The 17,012-nt window shown below is 43.9% G+C and overlaps 1 long non-coding RNA gene across 1 annotated transcript; it reads left to right on the top strand.

Annotated features, from left to right (window-relative positions):
- The first annotated feature begins 6,727 nt into the window (after nucleotides 1-6,727).
- On the top strand, nucleotides 6,728-16,678 carry LOC116530223. Its single transcript, XR_004259885.1, has 3 exons — nucleotides 6,728-6,891; nucleotides 7,654-7,656; nucleotides 16,666-16,678. It is a non-coding gene; the product is annotated as an uncharacterized LOC116530223 (long non-coding RNA).
- Nucleotides 16,679-17,012: the final 334 nt, after the last annotated feature.

Below are 17,012 nucleotides of genomic sequence, written 5' to 3'. Positions count from 1 at the left end.
AACACTGAGAGCAAAACTACCTGGGCCAAGGCAGCCTGAAGCAAACTACCTGGCAAAGCCCAGCCCTGATCAGCTGAATCCAGAGGACAGACAGACACATGAGCAACAGCAAACGACTGCTGAATGACACCATTGAGATGAGGATGTTTTGTTACGCAGCTATAGCTAGCTGATAATTTCAACAGCAGAGGCTGCTAAACAAGCAAAAGCCTGATGGAGGAGACATGTAGGGTGGAAACTGGAAGCAGTGGGAAAATAGGGTATGGAAAACAGAACCGTGGAAACTAGGGATTAAGGGATGTGGAGATTACAGAGGGCCCTGAGGATAAAGCTAAGGAACCCAGCTTCACATTTTACAGAGGTAGCCACTGGAGGCTTTAAGGAGGTTGAGGTGAACAGGCAGGGCTTTAGGAGAGGTAACAGAAGAGCAGCTCCTTCTCATGCAGGCCACGCAAGACAGGGCTGGTCGCCTGGCACCACGGCTCCCTGCCGCCTCCTCCCATCAGGCACTGGAGGGGCTGCCCAGTTGGGGTTCTCCCTTCCTTTCCCTGTCCAGAGCGGCCTTCACCATATTTTCTCCTTGTATTATCACTGATAAAAACACGAGGGGCAGAGAGAGGTAGCAGCCAGGGACCCTTCTCCTTATCTAGCAAATCCGCTGTCCTGGAGATTTTCTAGATCTGGGACTGTGGCTAAACAAAAGTAAATAGTCGACGCCTCCAGCAGCCTAAGGGCTATCCTCTGAAGCAGAGCCACAGAGCCAAGTGTAGCAAGAAAAGGCTCGGTGATGCTGGGGCCGGGGGGCACTGGCAAAGTCAGAGGAATCCAAAGGAGCCTTGGCAGCGTCACTGCAGGCAAACCTGTTCCCGCTGACCGCCCTACTCAGACCCTGCCTGTCTGTGGCAGGCCACTCTCCTGGGGGTGGATCAGCCCAGGAGTTTCCTTAAAGTGAAAGGGACTGGGGGATTGTGGACGGTTTTCGGGCCCAGTAAAGCCCTGGACTTAACGGATCAGGACCAAAACCCCAGCTCCTTGTGGACACCCCTCAAGTTTCCATGGGCCAGCCGTTTCTGAGAAATCCAGCCAGAGAGGAGCTCAGAATCAGCGACAGGAAATGCTTCTAAACCCATCTCTCACTTGATAAGCTCATCACTTTCCAAGCCTCTGAACAACATTTAGTTTCCTACACAGCTTCTGAAGTCACGTTTAAATTGCAGCTGTACCACCAATGAGCTGCATGGTGAAGAAGAAGTGAATTCACCCCAGGCCTGAGTTCTGCAGCCCTGGACTGGGTAAGAGGACCTCCCCACAATCTCTCCACAAGGATGACCTCAATTTTGTGCCTCTAATGTGCTTAGAGAAGCAGGTGCCTCAATAAACGCTCACCGCCATTCTGTGATCATGATTGAACTCACTTCGTGGGGCTGCTGCAGCAAAGTACTGTGACCCAGAGGTGCTGAAAACAGCGGGAACTGACTGTGTCATGGTTCTGGGCCCCGGGAATCTGAGACCAAGGCATGGGCAGGGCTGGTTCCTTCTGAGGACTGTGAGGAAGACTGCTCCATGCCTCTCTGCAGCTCTGGGCGCGTTGCAGGCAAACTGTGCCATTGCTGGCTTTGCAGACACATCACCCGGTCTTTGCCTTCACGTTCACCTGGCGCTCTCCCTGTGTGTGTGTGTGTGTGTCCCAGGCTGCCCTGTTTGTAAGGACTCCATCACATTACATGTGTTCTATTACTCTATTAGGACCGCATCTGAACTAACTACGTCTGCAAATAACCCACTGCCACATAGGTAGCATTCTGAAGTACTGGGGGCTAGTACATCAACATAAGAATTTGGGGTGCACATAATTCAACCCATGACAATGATTATCACGATCATTATTAAGAATATATAACTACTGTAGGAGGAAAGCAAATACGGTAAAATCCTACTCATAGGTTTGCGGGGATTAAATGGCATCAGTGGGAAATTGTCTGACACAAAGAAGGGCTTCAACAAATGCTGTTTTACTTCCTCACTACCAGCCTAAGTGCAGAACGTATTTGCTCATTGGCCCAAGAGACATGTACTGACTTCCAGTTTTATTCCAGTTTTATGTATGCATGCTGATATGTCATATGTGAATTTCGTACATATAAACATTAGTTTTGCCTTCTAATGTTATTTTGAAATCAACTTTCCCTTGTTAAAATGTTCTTTTTTTTTGAAACAGAGTCTTGTTCTGTTGTGAGGCGCCAGGCTGGAGTGCAGTGGCACGATCTCGGCTCACTGCAACCTCCACCTCCCTTGTTCAAGCAGTCCTCCTGCCTCAGCCTCCCAAGTAGTTGGGACTACAGGCACGCGCCACCACATCCAGCTAATTTTTGTATTTTTAGTAGAGACGGGGTTTCACCATGTTGACCAGGATGGTCTCAATCTCTTGGCCTTATGATCCGCCCGCCTCGGCCTTCCAAAGTGCTGGGATTACAGGCATAAGCCACCGTGCCCGGCCTTGTTCTTTTTAAATTATACAAAATAGCTGAATAATATTTTATAGTTAACACGCTCCAATTTACTTACCACGTTTTATAATTTGCTTACATTCAGATGGTGTCCCATTTTGCGTTCCGCCATGAAACAGCGCAACCACACACATCTGGCCCTGCCCTCCCTACTTCTAATGATTGACTACGCCTTACTCTATTTACTCCCTGTGAAATGTTTCCTCCTACTTTCATCTGCATTTCTTGAGAACTGGAAGGTAGAGGCCTCTTCCCTGTCACTGTTGACCATCTGTATTTCCTCTCACATGTGGCTTCTGTTCCTGTCTCTTGGCAGATTTATTCTAATCTGCCCTCAAATCTGTAAGAAGATTGGTCATTCTCTAGGGCTGGTCATTCAAATTCACTTAAATCTGGCATAAAAACTCCCAGGACAAATCTCCTGGCCTGGTGCTTAAATCTAACATAAACGCTTTAGGACAGGCTGGATCAAGCTGTGCCCTTGTGTGGGCACTCCCTGGACTGAATGTCTGATCATCTTCTATGTAAATTCTTTCCCACAATTGACAAATAGGAAGCAGGAGAGGAGAGAGGTAGGAGGGGCAAGCCTCCACAGCTGTCTGGGGAGTCGGCAAAAAGGAGACAGAATCTTTAGCGACTTCACGTGTGTAACAATATGCCTCTGTTTTGTTTTATTTTGTTTCTTTCTTAGGTGACGCTGTTGAGTTATCAAATGAAGTGGTGTATAAAAATGTGAACTAAGCAGCTTCTCTCCGTTTCTTCCTGATGACATAACTCTAAGAAGCATGGCCAGACTCATGGCTCAGTGGCATCTCTACACGGCCACATCTGAGAAAGCCAGGGATGGCTGGCCTCATCATACCCCAAGCACAAGGCCTCATCCACGCAGCCCTGCTGGTGTGATTGCAGCAGCCTGGGCAAGCTCTCTGGAGTTTTATTTGGTGGGCTTTTGTATTCTCTAGCTCACCCTCCAAATGGGAATTACCAGGAAAGTCACCAGCTGAAGCAGGCATAGAAGACCTGGGCCCATTTGCCCATTTGCTCCTTGCACAGAGTTTAGGAAGGGACACATCCTGCAGGAAACACAGCCTGGCTTCTCAAATAAATGCACTCCAAAGAAGGGAGGCGGGGAGAAGGGGAGAAGGTCAGAGCAGTGGGTTGTGAGGCAAAGAGAAAGAAACGGAGAAAGGGGGACACCTGCTAGGTAAAGGAGATTGAAAACAACGCACTGCAATAGGTAATTTAGCTTCTAATTCAAAGAAACTGCTAAAAACGATTATGATATTTATGAGGCAACTGGAAATATAAGCATGAACTGGATATTTGATGATACTGAGGAAATTGTTCCACATTATTTTAGATGTAGCAGTGGTATTATGGTTGTATTTTTTTTCAACTTTTATTTTAGATTCAGGGGGTACGTGTGCAGATTTGTCATCTGGGTGTATTGCATGTTGCTGAGGTTGGGTACAAATGATCCCATTACCTGGGTATTGAGTGCAGTATCTAATTGTTGGTTTTTCAGTTTGACCCCCTGCCTACCCCTGGCCTCTAGCAGTCCCCAGTGTCCCCAGTAGCTTCCTTATGTCCATGAGCACCCAATGCTTAGCTTCCACTTGTAAGTGAGAACTATTGACTTTCTGTTTCTGCCTTAATTTACTTAGGACAAGGGCCTCCAGCTGCATCTAAATTGCTGTAAAGGACATTATTTTTTTATGACTGCATGGTATTTCATGGTATATTTGTACCACATTTCCTTCCTTCCTTTTCTTTCTTTTTTTTTTTTTTTGGTGATATGGTGTCTCGCTCTGTCACTCAGGCTGGAGTAAAATGGCAAGATCTCTGCTCACTGCAACCTCCACCTCCCTAGTTCGAGTGATATTCCTACCTCAGCCTCCCAAGTAGCCGGGATTACAGGCGCCTGTCACTACACCCAAACAGTTTCTTTATTTTTAGTAGAGACAGGGTTTTACTATGTTAGGCTGGTCTTGAACTCCTGACCTCAGGTGATCCGCCCACCTCTGTCTCCCAAAGTGCTGGATTACAGGCATGAGCCACCGCGCCCGGCCTGTACCACATTTTCTTTATCCAGTCAATATGATTATATTTTTTAAGATGACTTCTTATATTTTAGTGGTACATAGCAAAACGTTTCCTGTATGAAGTGATGTGATGGTGAGACCGTAAAGAAACCACTTGGATATAAGTTTGTATTTATTTAAGCAGTGATCTAGAGATTTCATTGGGGAACTCACCCCATAAATGTTAAGATAAGAAGACCTTTTCTCTGAACTCATTCAGTATCTAAAGAGAAAAGTTTCTCCAAGATTTTATCAACAGTGGGTTGAGGAGCAGGCCACCTGCCCTGGGGGTGACGCAGAATTGATGGGGGCTGGGGGCTGCACCCCACCCTTCAGCTTCAAGATGTCATATAAACTTTACTGGTGAAGCCCTGGGTCACACCTTGCCTTCTGCTGCACCTGGAGTAGCTAAGTCAGGGAATCTTTGGTTCCAATTTCTCTCAGTAATGTAGGTCTGCATGGGGAAGGCAGGCTCATGCAGGCATGGGGAAGACATGGCCTGAACATTGATGCTGAGGTTTGAGGCACAAATGATCCCATCACCTGGGTACTGAGAGCAGCATTTAACAGTTAGTTTTTGAATACTTGCCCTCCTGCTTCCATGCCTGATAGTGTCACCCACTCCTTTCCAGCACCTCCGACCCAAGCCTTGTGCATGTGCTAATACCTCACTCCACTCTGGGTTGGGTAATCCTTCCTGTACACAGGAAAGAACAAGTGAGAATGGCGGCTCAGGTCTAGGTAGGATGCGGGCAGCCTGCAGCGCTCCTCCTGAAGGCTTGACTCAGTCACACATTCTCATCTGCCCGTTTGTCAACAAACAGGGATCTACTCTGCCCACAGTGCTCGTGGATGCAGAAAACCAGGTCCCTGCTGTCCATGAGCTTTGCCCTGGTTAGACAGTGTGAAGGTATCAAATGACTGAAAACAACTAGCATCCAATAGTGAGGATAAAACTGAAAACATCGATGTGAATTACAGTCAACCCAAGTTTGTAGTCTATGTATGTAAAGTTTGAACAAAACCAACCTAGCCTGATAAAGTCAAGTCAGAGGTTGCCCTGGTAGGGTCAGGGAAGGCGGCTGGCTGGGCACACACATGAGGGACTTTCTGGAGAGGTGGAATGTTCTAGATTTTGATTTTGGCAAACCATTATATTTTCTGTCAAACCTCGCTAAACTAGAGGAAGTGACACTTCTCTGAGAGTACCTTGTATATGATCATGATTTCTGAGATCATGTCAATGTTTTATGTGTTTGAGAAACAAAATTAAATCAAAAGGGCAGGGAAAATCCTTCTGCAAATGGCAGCATGGAAATACCGCTCTGTCACATACACAGGAAATTGATTGGTGGCAATAATTCGATGTCTAAACCAGGGGTTCTTGTCATGGTCTAAGGATGTATTATGACAGAGGCCTCAAAACGTCCCAAAACAAGATGCAAAATGGACTTCATATATTGATTTTCTAGGAGAGGACCCCACTGTTCCATCAGATTCTCAAAATGGTTCCTGACCCAGTAGATTTAGAAACCACTCTTCCAAAAAAAAAAAAATATATATATATATATATAGATATAGATATAGTCTCATGAGTTAATGCTGGAGTATGCAGGAAGGATAGAGCCCTGTGCCTCTTTCCTTGGGGAACCACAGTTTTCCTGAAAGCTTCCAGAAAGTTGAGAGACTGACGTTTGCTTCTCTTGCTCTGCTGCTGCCTGCAGGGTGAATGAATAAATAGGGAAGACACTGCCTACCAGAGCTTTGAGGGTGGAGTATATAGCAAAAGATAAGAAGATTCCCTTAAAAAATGAAAATAGAACTACTGCTATTATGATTGCACTAATTTGCATTCTCACCCGGAATATAAAAGGGTTACCCCTTTCTGTACATCCTCACCAGCAGTTATTATGGATTGTCTTTTTGATAGTGGCTATTCTAACTGGCATGAGACAATATCTCATTGTAGTTTCAATTTACATTTCTCCTATGATTAGTCACGTTGAGCATTTTTTCATATACCACAGTTGGTCCTTTGTATGTTTTCCTTTGAGAAATGTTGCTCATCTTTAAATTGGGCTATTTAGGCTTTTCAATTTGTTTTGTTTTGTTTTTGATATTGAGTTGTTTGAGTTCCTTATATAGTTTAGATATTGACCTCTTGTCAGATGCATAGGTTGCCCGTATTTTCTTTCATTGTGTAGGTTGTATTTTCACTCTGTTGATTGTTTCCTTTGCTATGCAGAAGCTTTTTAGTTGGAGGTGAACTCATTTGTCTATGTTTGCTTTTATTGTCTGTGTTGGTCTTCTCCCAAAAAATCCTTGCTCAAATCAATCTCATAAAGTATTTCCTCTATGCTTTCTTCTAGGAATTTTATAGTTTCAGGTCTTACATTTAAGTTTTTAATTCATTTTGAGTTCATTTTTGTTGATTTTATATATAATGACAGATAAAGATCCAGTTTCATTCTTCTGCATCGGACACCCAGTTTTACCAACACCGTTGTGTGTTCCTGTGCAACTTTGTCAAAAATTAGTTGGCTATAAGTGTATAGATTTATTGCTGTGTTCTTTTTCGTGTCCCATTAGTCTCTGCCTAATTTTGTGCCAGTAGCATGCCGATTTGGTTATTATAGCTTCATAGTGTACTTTGAAGTCAAGCAGTGTGATGCCTTACAGCTTTGTGCTTTTTGATCAAGATTGCTTTAACTGTTGAAGGTCTTTTATGATTTCATAATTGTTTTTTCTATTTCTGTGAAGAATATCATTGATACTTTCATACAGATGGCATTAAATCTACATATACATTTTTAATAGTATAGATATTTCAACAATATTAATTTTTTGAATTAACAGGAAATTTCCTTTTCATTTATTTATGTCTTCTTAAATTAGTTTCACCAATGTTTAATAGTTTTTATTGCAGAGATATTTCACCTCTTGCTTAAATTTATTTCTTGGTATTTTTGGAGCTATTGTAAATGGAATTTTTTCTATATTTCTTTTTCAGGTAGTTTGCTAATGACTTTTGTATGTTGATTTTTATAATCTGCAACTTTACTAAGTTGGTTTATTAGTTACAGCTATTTAGTGAAGTGTTTAGGATTTTTTTTTTTTTTTTTTTTTTTGGGATGGTGTTTCTTTTTTTTTTCCCAGGCTGGAGTGCAATGGCGTGATCTCGGCTCACCGCAACCTCCGCCTCCTGCGTTCAGGCAATTCTCCTGCCTCAGCCTCCTGAGTAGCTGGGATTACAGGCACGCGCCACCACGCCCAGCTAATTTTTTGTATTTTTAGTAGAGACGAGGTTTCACCGTGTTGACCAGGATGGTCTCGATCTCTTGACCTCGTGATCCACCCGCCTCGACCTCCCAAAGTGCTGGGATTACAGGCTTGAACCACCACACCCGGCCCAGGATTTTCTATCTACAAGCTCATGTTATCAATAAACAGGAACAATTTAACTTTATTCTTTTTCATTTGGATACCTTTTATTTATTTCTCTTTCCTATTTGCTCTGGCTAGTACTTTCAGTACTTTGTTGAATAAAAGTGTAAAAGTGGGCATCCTTGTCTTTTTCCTGATCCCGGTGAAACAGCTTTCAACTTTTTGTCTTCCAGAATGATCCTAGCTGTACATTTTTCACATATAACAAAGCCTTTACTGTGTTGAGGTACATGCCTCCTATGCCTAATTTGTTGAGAGTTTTTTTTTTTATCATAAAGGGGACGTTGATTTTTGTCAAATGCTTTTTCTGCACCTATTTAAATAATCATATGGTTTTCATCCTTCATTCTGTTAATGTGATGTATTATGTGTGTCAATTTGGGTATATTGAACTGCCGTTGCATTCCTAGGAAGAATCCCACTTGATTCTGCTGAATGACCTTTGTATCGTGCTATTGAATTTGGTTTTCTACTATTTTGTTCAGCATTTTTTGCACCTATTTTTTTCAGGGATACTGGCTCATAGTTTATTTTTTTGTTGTATCCTTGTCTGGTTTTGCTATCAGGGTAATTCTTGCCTTATAAAATTAGTTTGAAATAATTTCCTTTTGTTCAAGTCTTAGACTCATTTTTAAAAGTTGATATTAATTCTTCTTTAAATGTTTGGTGGAATCCAGCAGTGAAGCCATCAGCTCCTTTTCTTTGATGGAAGATGTTTTATTATTGATTCAGTCTCTTCTGTCATTAGTGGTCTATTTAGTCCATTGGACTATTTCTTCATAGTTCAATCTCGGTAGGTTGCATGCATCCTTTTCTTACACACTTTATAATATCAAACAGAATGCAGATTGAGACGTGCATTTGTTTCACATCCCTATACTGATGTTGAAATTTCATTGAGGTAGTTTCTCTCCGATGTTCCCTTCTTTCTGCTTTCCTCCTCTGGTTTCTTGGCACCATCCTTTCACACTAATGACACTGTAGTTATTCCTTTACTGGGCTCTAGGTTTTCTCTTCTCCAGAGAATTCCTCTCACGCTGCCTCTGCTTGGGTTGCCTTTCACCTCAACTCATCCTTCTTTGTTGAAATCTCACCACCATTCAACGCAGAGCTCATGTTCCTTGCCTATCTGCCTTGGCTCCCTAGCTCTTCCTTGAGTCCGAAGCATGTGTGATCAATGGTTTGCAGAAGTGGCCCCAAAACTCCTCCCAAGCATATATCCACACCTGTTTACAATCTGACTCAATTTCCATCAAGAGGTAGAGTCTATTTGATGCCTCTTGAATTCAGATTGGACAAATGCTTTGGCCAAAGAGACATTAGAAAATATGGCACAGTGGAGACTTGAAAGTGCTTCTTCTTTGGATCTTGACCACTTTTGATGTTCAAGATATTTCCGCCTCCAAGAAAATGGGACTGGGTTGTTCTGCTGAAGGAAGACAGTCACAAGGCTATTGCTCAGATAACACCAGGCTGACAACCAGGCATGTGAGTGAGATCATATGAGATAACCCAGTTTCAGCTGAGCTGATCCAGAGCAAAACAGCTGTCCAGGAACCAAGGGAACCTGACAGATAAGTAATGTTTGTTGCTTTAAATCTCTATATTCGAGTTGGTTTCTTATCCAGCAAAAACTGCCTGATATGACACCTTCACAACTCCTTTGTATATTCCAGCTTAATTGTAACATCCTTGAGCACAGAGCTACATGGGCTGACATCCTCTGAAGCTCCCTCAGGACTCAGCATTCTGCCTCACTCATTTAAGGAGCAGAGGACATGTTTGTTGATTGACAATCTTGTCTGAAGTTTCCACTGTGCTTCAAGGATCAGTTAGTAATTTAATTCCTTTAAAGGCCAGCTTAGGTCCCCAAACACCAGCTAAAAACAAACCTGCTACATCACATCTTCTTGAAAAAAAGCCTAACAGATCATAAGCTTTGAAATCAACTGTAGGATCTATGGAGGGACATTTTGCTAGGGTTTCAAAGACATAGGCATTAATATAACCTCCCCTTTCAGACTCAGATCCTCTCTGATTTCCCCGTCAGTTCCTGCAGAGAATTTGATGTCAAAGGGAATGGAAGAGGCCGCTAGTTCAAATGAATTAAGTTGGGGATGATTAGAAATTGAATCTCAGCTGACAAAATGGAGAAGTAAAATTTCTCTGAAAATATTATTTCCATAGTTAAAAGGAATTTACATAGATATGAATGACATTCTGTCACTTAAAAATGATCCCACAAAAATATACATAAAATTTTCACCTCGAGGCTGAAAATGAGAAAGTTGGACTATATCATGAGTAAGAGCTTATAAATATATAATGCTGCATAGAGAGTTCTGACATCCTGAGATGCTGTCCACCTTTCCCTAATAAGAGCCATGGATTTCTACAGGATCATGTAAAGTAAAAGGTTATTTTGAACATTCTAAATTAGTTTCTGAAAAAGAGGGCAGGATTTCTCTCTTGTGTCCCTTGAGTTCCTACAATGTAGTTATTAAGACAAATACTAGCCATTATGATGTTTATTCTCACTCACGTAAAGTCCAAAATGAACCATCAAAATAGGTGGTGGAGGTTGGGGTTGGGTACAGAAAAGTGCTGTCCACACAGTGGCTCAGTCATCTTCAGCATGTAACTTCTGTGGCCACCCTGAGTGTCAATACAATCAACAGAGGAAGACAGAAAGGGTTATGCATCAGAGAGTTTTATGCAGCCGGCCTAGAAAGTAGTGTACACCTGTGTGCCCATATTTAATTGGTGGAACTCAGTCACATGATCACATATAACTGGAAGGGAGGCTAAAAATGTAGTCAGCCTCCCACAGATTGCCACCAATAAATGATATCGCCCCCATAATAAGAGCATCCCATAGATCATATCACATAGAGACTTGGAGATTCAGTGACATCCAGCCAATACAGAGTTTTAGCAGGAGGTGTGATTGCATGCCAAAGTCATTTCTCATACAAAACCAATAAACAAATTTTGTCAAAAATACTAGTTTATAATATATTATATTCCTAGGACAATGATAACATCTACGAATCATAAAAGAAAAAATATACCACAGTGTCTACCCATTGGGAGCTTATAGTCAAATTGAACACATTTGACATATTCACCGAAAGATTTGTAAATAAAGTTGCATCAGTTTCTAAGTATGTTGCCCTGTCACAGATACGTGCATATTTATAAATTTTTCTAACATAGTTTTCCAGAACATAAGACAGTACAAAGAGTTTAGAGATAGAACAGATCCTGCCATCGTTTGAATGTCCCCCCCAAAACTCACATTGAAATTTTATTGCCACTGTGACAATATTAAGAAGTAGGACCTTTAAAAGATGATTAACATTATTATGGGAGTGAGTTAGTTATCATGGGAGCGGGCTCCTGATAAGCAGACACACATGGCCCCCATGTTCTCTCTCTGTGTTGCACACTTCCTTGCCATGCACAGCCATCTGCATTGGCATGACCCTGGCCAGATGCTGATGCCATGCTCTTGGACTTTCCAGCCTCCAGAACCATGAGCCAAATAAACTCTGGTTTTTTAATAAGTTACTCGGTCTGTGGCATTCTGTTATAGCAGCAGAAAATAGATGAAGAAAGAAAATGGTACCAAGAAGTGAGGTTTTTGCTATAACAAATACCTGAAAATGTGGAAGCAGCTTTGAAACTGGGTAATGGACAGAGGCTGAAAATAGCTGTGAAAGGTATGGACAGATTTTGGTGTCTGGTTAGGAAAAGCCTAGATTACTGTGAACATGTTAAGGACAATTCTAATGAAGGCTCAGAAGAAAAGGATAGCTGTAGGGGAAATCTGAATCTTCTTAGAGATTACTTATCTGTTTGTGACCAGAACATTGGTCAAGCCCATTCTGATGAGGACCCAGATGAAACTGAGGAACAAAGTATTGGAAACTGAAGTAAAAGAAAATCCTTGTTGTAAAGTAGCAAAAGCCCTGGCTGAATTGGGTGCTGGCCTGAGGGTTTTGTGGAATGCAAAACTTAAAGAGTAACGAACTAGGATATCTGGCAAAAAATAAAATAAAATAAAATAAGTAGCAAAGCAGTCAAGCAGCTTTGTGGCTACTTTTGACTGCATACAGTAAGAGGGGAGTGAAGAAAACTTATTTAAAGAGAGAATTTATAATTAAAAGGCAAGTAAATGGGAAATACAGAAAATGTTCAGCCATGTAAATAGCGTAAAGATGTCTTCAGGAGAACGAACCTAGGGTATGGTCAAGTGATTATCCGCTAAAGAGATTATTATGGGTAGAAGGGAGGCAAGTGCTATTCATCAAGACCGTGGGAGAAAGGCCCCAAAGGCATTTTAGTCATCTTTTGAGGCTGCCTTTCCTGTCATAGGCCCAGAGCCCAAGAGAGGAAAAGTGGTTTCAGGAGATGAACCTGGGGCACCTTTGTTGGGCTCTCTGCCCATGGTCACTTGGAGACTCTGCTCCTCACATTCCAGCACAGCACTCCTTGACATCTCAAGCCACGGTTCAAGTGCGCCCAGGTGTGACTCGACTAGGTGCAAGTAGATACAAGTAGTTCACTTTGGCAGTGTCTGTGTGACATTAATTCTGCAGGCTCACAGCATGCAGGAGCTATGGAACCACAACTTCCTCCACCTACAATTTGAAGAGTGCCATGGGCTGCTTGGGGACCCAGGCAGAGACCTGCTGCAGAGGCAGAGCCATCTGCTAGGGTCATGCCAAGTGGATCCATGGAAGTGGGGCTACCCAAAATACCCCAGAAGCATAGGGCCACCAGCATGCAACTCCAGCCTAGAAAAGCTGCAGGCATGAGATTCCAACCCAACAAAGCCATAGAGGTCAAGCTCCCTAAGGTTTTGGGGGCCTAACCCCTGCCCCAGTGTGCCCAGAATATAGAACATGAAGTATAGGAGATTATTCTCCAACTTGAGCACTTAAAGTTGTTTTCCCTGTTGGGTTTTGAATTTACTTGAGACCAGTTGTTCCTTTCTTCTTGCCATTTCTCTCTTTTGAAATGAGGATGTCTAACCTATGCCTGTCCCTTTATTGTATTTTAGAAGCAGATAACTTGTTTTAATTGTATGGGTTCACAGCTGGAGGGAAAGTTGCCAAAAGTTTAATCATGCCTTGAGCCTTGCTGATGTGGATGAGGTTTTGGAGTCTGGACTGTTGAGTCAATGCTGGAACACATAGGACTTTAGGGGCTCTTGGGATGACATAAATGCATTTTGTATGTAAGGAAGCCATGGGTTTGCGGGGGCCGAGATGGAATACTATGGCTTGAATGTCCCCTCCAATACTCATGTTGAAACTTCATTGCCATTGCAATGATATTAAAAAGTAGGACCCTTAAGAGGTGGTTATCTCATGAGGGTTCTGCCTTCATTAATGAATTGATGTCATTATCCTGGGGGAGTAGGTTAGTTGCTGTGAGAGTGAGTTCCTGCTAAAAGGATAAGTTCCACTGGGCATGGTGTCTCATGACTGTGATCCCAGCTTTGGGAGGTAGAGGCAGGAGGATCGCTTGAGGCCAGGAGTTTGAGGCTGCAGTGACTTGTGATGGTGCCACTTCACTCCAGGCTGGGAAACAGAGTGACACCTCATCGTAAAAAAGAAAAAAAAAAAAAGTTTGGCCCCAATTTTTTCTCTTTGTCTTGTGTTCTCAATTGCCACGTGAAGCCTTCCACCACGGGATGACCCTCACCGGATGTTAGCACCGTGTCTTGGACTTCCCAGCCTCCACAACTATGAGCTGAATAAACTTCTATTTTTTATAAATCACCCAGTCTGTGATACTATGTTAACACAGCAGAAAACAAACTAAGAAAGATGCTTAGATGCTAATTTATACCTCATGGTAGCCTGTGAAAAGGTGTGTGAAAATGAAAACAATATCATGAGTCATTAGAAAAGTTCATGGAGAAAATATGACAAGCTGGGCTTCAAAGAATGGATAATTTGTGGGTATTTTGGAACAGAAATCAGTTATCAGGGCTGTAAGCGCGGGATGTGTGCTAGCCTGGCAGCACAAAGATTCCTCCTGAGACTCCTTTGAAAAGTGTGTAATTCAAGTATGATGAGCCTGCTGTGTGCAGCACTGAGGTTAATCAGGGGCCGGCAGCAGGCAAACCAGACCTGGGTCTCCCTCACAGACCGCACAGGTACATGCAGTGCAGGAAGACACTGACTTTGCCTGGGGCCAGACAGTGAGACTTTCCTGAAAACGTAGCATACCTGTAACCTGCAGGCTACATAGTCGTTCCTGAGAAAATCGGGTCCATTTCATTCTCGGATAGTAGGGAGCTATAGCAGGTTCTTGAGAATCAAAATATCACAATGTAGAAGTTTTCATTTATGTTCTTAAGAAGTGCATCCAGTGAAGGGGAGAAATAGCAAAGGGATGAATCTTGAAACGTATCTTAAATTGGTCACTAAGAAAATTAGGGAAGGCACCTTGAACGTTAGGAGAACCAGTCACTGCTGTGATGTGGTCACAAAGGCCCTTAGAATGCCCCCCTTTCCTCCCACAAAATATGCTTCTCCTTGAAGAGACTCAAAGTCAGTGAAAGTCTTTTTTTTTCTGGAAGGAGCGGGTCCCAGGTGTGACGCTCTGAAAAGTCTCCAGCCAGGTCTGGCTTTGAGAGGAAGCTGAGAGGCAATCTGCATCTCCATGGCACACCGAGCAGCATGGAACCTGGACACTTCCTGAGGGGCTGAATACACATCCTCAGCCCGGTGTCTCTCCCTTCAGAAGGACTGTTTGCCCACCTGAGCCCAGTCAGGCCACCCATTCCCCACTGCTTCGCAGGAGGAGCTGAGGACAGCTGCACTCAAAGTGAAGCCAGGAAGCTCCTCGCAGTCCCGCCAGGGGGCTTTGCATCACAAGGGGGACAGTATTTCCTTGACTAGGAAGGCTGTGTTTGTCTGAGACCCCAGGGAGCTGATGAGGTGATACTATGGGACCTCAGTGCCTCTGGGCCGTGCTGCAGGGCTGCCGGAGGATGGCCAAAGCCCAGCAAGGCAACACTAAGGGACCCGGCCTGGCCACAGGGGGAAAGAACTGCTGTTGGTAGGAAATCTGCTGATGTGTCCTGCTGATTCCTTGTAAAAGGTACAAATTAGAGGTCTGCCCCCAGCACCAAAGCCAGAGGCAGTTCACATGCTGGAAGCTGTTCCCCTGGGAAACCGTGTCTTTCTTTTTCAACGAGATGAGCCTGCTGCCTGTGGGAGTGCAGCGGGAATGCAGCGGCTTGGGGTGTCCTGGTGTTTGGGAATAGGTTCTTTGCACACGGCTCTGTTCCTCCCTAATCAGGGGTGATGGGGAGGGAGGATTTGCCTTTTCTGAAATCAATCTAGAAATTGTCAGCAACAGACAAGATCACAAACACCACAGCAGTCTGCACTTGACGCACTGAGATGGGAAAGGGACAGAAGCCAGACACAAAGTGAGGGTGTTGCCAACAGCAAACATGGGAGTTTCACAGGGAGTACAACTTAATGGTGAAAGGAGGAGGTGTGCGGGGGCTGCAGGCTTGCTCTGGGTGGGCACCCGCCCACTGGAGCTAGAGGACGGCACTCTCCTGGCCCCGCTCCTGTGCTAACTGGTCTTAGAAGCCCGTACTTCTGAGCAGTGCTCAGCAGAGATCCTCAGATCACAATCCTGGGAGTGCCATGTGCAAGCTGACCTTGGCTCTCACTTTAAAGTGAAAATAAGCCAGGCACAAAAAGACAACTGTTACAAATTCTCACTTATATGTGGGGGCTAAAAAATTTCAACACGTGGAAGTTGAGAGTGGAAAAATTGATAACAGGAGGGGAAGGGCAGGTGCGGGCAAGGAGAGGATGCTGAGAAGTGACATAAAGGATGCGCACATGCAGGAAGATAGGAGGAAGATACCAGAGTAGGATGACTATGCTTAGAAAATATATTGTGGCCAGGCGCGGTGGCTCACGCCTGTAATCTCAGCACCTTGGGAGGCCGAGGTGGGTGGATCATTTGAAGTCAGGAGTTCGAGACCAACCTGACTAACATGCTGAAACACCGTCTCTACTAAAAGTACAAAAACGTAGCCAGGCATGGTGGCAGGCGCCTGTCATCCCAGCTACTTGGGAGGCTGAGGTAGGAGAATCGCTTGAACCTGGGAGGTGGAGGTCGCAGTGAGCTGAGATTGGGCCACTGCACTCCAGCCTGGGTAACAAGAGCAAAACTTTGTCTAAAAAAAAAAAAAGAATTTTAGTTCAAAGAAACTATGAAGAGTTTTTCTCACACATCTTTCTGGGAAGTTTTGTTTTGTTTTGTTTCTAATCAGTTAACATTATCTTTCTGGTAATTTTTGGGAAAGTCTGGTGTCACTGATGCCTCTTGACATCCATTGAGACTTATTTCTCAAACTCCTACGCTCCGGTGATCCACCCACTTCGGCCTCCCAAAGTGCTGAGATCACAGGGATGAGCCACCGTACCTGGCCAAGGAGTCTTGTTTCTGACGATTACGAGGTGTTAGGAGGGAATATGGTGCACTGCGTCTAGAGAAACAGACTAAAGCCTCCAGAGAAACAGACAGAAAGACAGATAGTTAGACCTGAAAAGAGGGCAGCAAGAGAATCATCAGTCTGCTTTCTGCAGACACCTTTTCCAATGAAGTCCAGAGGTCTGTCCACACGAATTCAATCGTCAGTGGAAGGACAGGACTAGCAGCCACCTCTCTTGGTGCTGCGATTGTTGTCCTTTTGGTCCAGAGCAGACACTGGGGGTGAATCTGGTAACATGAACCACAGAGTTGATTCTGTGGACTCTGAAACCTCAGTCTTGCGGGGAAAGTCAGGTGGGTATTCTGAAGGTGCAGATGCTGTTGCCTTCTGGATTCACACCTGTGGATGCTGCCTGCTTATGAAAGAAGGGGTGCTTCTGCATGGCAGTGGCCTGAACACAGAGATGACATAGGACAATGTGCTGTCTGCCATTTTATTTAA

Source organism: Sapajus apella, unplaced genomic scaffold, assembly GCF_009761245.1.
Source record: "Sapajus apella isolate SASKATOON/1434 unplaced genomic scaffold, GSC_monkey_1.0 scaffold65, whole genome shotgun sequence".
Classification (NCBI taxonomy): Eukaryota; Metazoa; Chordata; class Mammalia; order Primates; family Cebidae; genus Sapajus; species Sapajus apella.
The sequence above is the reverse complement of the archived record's forward strand: the minus strand, read 5'-3'. Positions and strand labels throughout refer to the sequence as shown.